Source organism: Nannospalax galili, unplaced genomic scaffold, assembly GCF_000622305.1.
Source record: "Nannospalax galili isolate Female #2095 unplaced genomic scaffold, S.galili_v1.0 scaffold706, whole genome shotgun sequence".
Taxonomy (NCBI): Eukaryota; Metazoa; Chordata; class Mammalia; order Rodentia; family Spalacidae; genus Nannospalax; species Nannospalax galili.
This window is the reverse complement of record NW_008354694.1, coordinates 1,140,326-1,144,119: the sequence shown is the minus strand read 5'-3', so window position 1 is coordinate 1,144,119 and position 3,794 is coordinate 1,140,326. Positions and strand designations below refer to the sequence as shown.

The 3,794-nt window shown below is 45.2% G+C and overlaps 1 protein-coding gene across 1 annotated transcript in view; it reads left to right on the top strand.

The window, feature by feature from the left end:
• The window catches only part of Gm2a (GM2 ganglioside activator), a 22,225-nt gene that overhangs the window by 7,766 nt on the left and 10,665 nt on the right, over nucleotides 1-3,794 (top strand). The gene's annotated exons all lie outside the window — the stretch shown is intronic.

The window sequence follows — 3,794 nt, the reverse complement described above, 5'->3', positions numbered from 1 at the left end:
TTTTTAATATTCTATTTTTTTTTTTATTTTATGTGTATGAGCGTATTGCCTGCATGTATGTGAGTGCACCCGTGTCGTGCAATGCCGCAGAGGTCAGAAGAGGGCTTCGGATTCCCCTGGAACTGGAGTTAAGGACGGTTCGTAGCCACCATGTGGGTGCTGGGAATTGAACCCGGGTCCTCTGCAAGAGCAGCATCAGTGCTCTTAACTGCTGAGCCATTTCTCCAGCTCCTCAAGTGCTGGGTCGCAGGGAGGAAGGAGCCTTCAGACCTGGCTTGACATATGGTCAGTTTAGAAAATGCTGTTGATTATAAAGGGAAGAAAATAAACAGATCATCTGAAACCTAGAGCCTAGGGATGAGGACTCTGGCACTTTGAACTTTCTGTAAAATGCTCTCCAGCTTCCTCCCTCTAATCATACCCATAATGTACATATTTACCTTTAGTAGATACACATGAAAATAAGCAGTGCTTTGCTGCTGTTTGAGGTAGGGCTTCATGTGGCCTCGACAGGCCTTAAACCTGCTGTGTAGCCGTGATCTCCTGGCCTCCTGCCTTACCCCTCTGGAGTGCTGAGGTTACTGGTATACACCACCGTGCTACTTCTGCAGTGCTAGAGGTGGAACCCAGGCCCTCTTGGGCATTCTAGGAAAGCAAGAATTCTACCATGAAGCCATGTCCCCAGCCTGGTTTTTGTTCTCTTGAGACAGGGTCTTATGGAGCTCAGGCTGGCCTGGAACTCACGATAAGTAACTTCTCAATGTCACTGCTGGCTGCAGTGGATTACATTGGGATTTCATGCATTTGTACCTATACATTTAGACTACTGGGACTACATGGCGTGCTTTTAAATTTGGCTTTCCCCCGTCCTGTTATGTCTTTTACTGACGTTTGGCACAGATCCACCTAATTTAGTTTTTTTTTTTAAACTGTTTTAAAAAAGTTCTTGGGATACTATGCCAGCTAGACTTTATCCATATAATGATCCTTTTATACTTTTTGATTATGTAACTGCACATTTTTATTATTACTGTATGTGTGTCTAATCTGTTGTGAGGGTGTGCATGCAGAGGTCAGAGGTCAGAGGTCAGAGGCAGCTTTGTGGAGTGGGCTCGCCTTCCATATTTATGTGGGTTTCTGGAGTTCAACTCAGGTTTCATGGCTTGGGTGGCAAGTGCCTTTAACTCTGAGCCATCTTTTTTTTTATTTTTTATTTTATGTGTAAGAGTATTTTGCCTGTATGTATGTAAGTGCATCTGTGTCATGCAATGCCCATGGAGGGCAGAAGATGGTGTTGGATCTCCTGAAACTGGAGTTATGGACAGTTGTTAGCTATCATGTAGGTGCTGGGACCCAAACCCACAGAACAGCCAGTGCTTTAAACCACTGAGCTCTCTCTCCAGCTCCTCCAAACAGTCAAATCAACTTAGGACCTAAACCAAACCAATAGCTCCATGTTTTTCTTCACCCCCTACTTTTTTGACACTAGGTTTATTTAAAAATCTCTGCCTCTGCCAGTCTTCTCTGTCACCCCTGTGAGCTTAAATATTCTCCACAGACTCATTTGCCTTTTGTGTTTACTTGAGAATGGCCAGCTTTTGCCCCTCACACTGCCCATTTGGGGGGTGCTTATATGTTGTCTACAGTACAGTAAAGGCTTCTTAGGGATCCGTTTCTTGTGGTTCTTTACTCTAGTTAGAATCCTTGTCTTTCTGAGATGTTATTATATGCCCTGCAGTCAGTTCCTGGCCCAGACCTCTTCTGGGACAAGTTCTGTCTTGATCATTTAAAAGATTTCTTAGGCTCTGGGCATGGTGGCTCATATCTAATCCTAACACTTGAGAGGGAGAGGCAGGAGGGTTAAGAGTCCCTTCCTTGGCTACCCAGCCAGTTCAAGGCCAGCCTGGCTCAATCACAGGTGTCTCTTAAGAACTGAATTAATTGGTATCATGGGCAGAGCTCAACGAGGATCGTGGCACACAGGACGTCCTCTTTTTCTGCTGGCTCTTGATGACATGTCAATCGCTGTCCATTTTCTGCATCCCCCTGTACCCAGACAGAAGTCCTGGATACATACAGCTGCCCAGGACTCCTCCAGGCTGGGCCATTGCGTTTTCTTTAGCTGTTACCCAGTAGAGGGAGGTAAAGCCCTGTTGCACAAGAACAGAATTTGTCCCAAATGGGGGAGACAGAATGCTGCCAGACTCTATCAGTGTGGCACAAAAGGCATTTCTCTGCTCTCTTTGTTGAATCTGGAGTGTCTCCAGTCCCAGGACAGGTCACTGCCACTCTATTCCTGCATCCCCTGCAAAACTCAGGTCTCCAAGAATGCCCATGTTTGCAGTGCGTTTGGAAGCAGAAAGCAGGCCAATCCTGCCTTCTGCCCTGAGCTTGCTTTCCCTGACTTCTCCTGGAGCTTAGACTGGGCTGGAACTCCTTATGTAACTGAGGATGACCTTGAGCTCCTGATCATCCTTCCTTCATCTCCCCTAAGGGCTGGGATTGCACACTCCACCCCTCACTCCCCTTAAGTTTCTTTCTGTTGTGCCCGGGTGCCACCCAAGGGCACCATGCATGCCGCCACCGAGCCCCCCTTGAAGTCTCCACAGTGGATTTTGCTCCTAATCATCCTTCCTATTTCTTTGCCACCTCTTGTAAGTTTGAACCAAATTAGTGCTTTTGGTCTTTGTGCCCCCCGGATGCGATGCACAAACTGGCCTCAGGTCCCCTCGTCCCCTTTCCCGGTATTTCTGGTGAGTTTGGGGTTTCATTCTTTTCTTGTTTCTCAATGATTGGATGAAAACTCCTCTGACTGCTGTGTGAGGAGAAAAGATGCCCAGGGCCCTCAGATGCGCAGCCGATCCATGTTAGGGCTTAGCCCTGCCCAGCGGACCCCTGAGGGGAGCTGCCCAACCCTAAGCAATGTGTGATGTCTATGCTTCCACCTGTGGTGGAGGCAGTTTTTAAATGTTGACTGCTACAGGTCCCGAGAGCCACCAGCTTCCCCTTCTGACTGGTCTTCCTTCCACTTCCTGCCTATGGGCCTGGCTTTCCCATCTCTGAGAACTGTGTATTGTTACTTTACACACTCAGATTTTTTTTTCCTTTTTTTGAGATAGTCTTCTGTATGCCAGCCAGGCTTGCCCCAGGTTCATTGTCACTCCTGACCCTACCCTTCACTGCCTGGAGCGTATCATGCATGGATTTGTGTGGTGTGTGCACATGTGTGTATGCCCATGTGCATGTGTCTACATGTGTGTGGAGGCCAGAGGTCAGTATTGCGTGGCTTATTTGCCTTCTGCTTTACTTTTTTTTTTCTCATTACAGCTTTAACATATTCAGTAACACATTCCAGAACAAAGATACATCTCTTTCAAAGGTGGCTGTGAATTTTTAGGTTCACAGTTGAATTAATACATTCATACAATATTGGATTCAGTATAAACCCTGTAAGACATAAAATCGAATGAGTTTTTACCCTTTAAAGAAGATCTTCATTTCATTTTACAATAGGCTGTTTCCTACATTTTTAGTGTTACTAACACTTACATGTTTGCATATGTGTCTTTAATCTCTATGTATCTGATTATTACTAGTCACAGTTGGTTACACTCAGATCCTTAGTACCTGAGTATGGATATAAAGTGATCAGGTAGATTTCACTGGCAATGTTTATCACCTCTTCTATTTAACATGAAGTAAATTTAAAAATTTTTTTAAATAACTACATGATTAGAAGAAGCATTTTACTACAGCTTTAACATATTCAGTAACAGTTTCCAGAGCAAAGATAC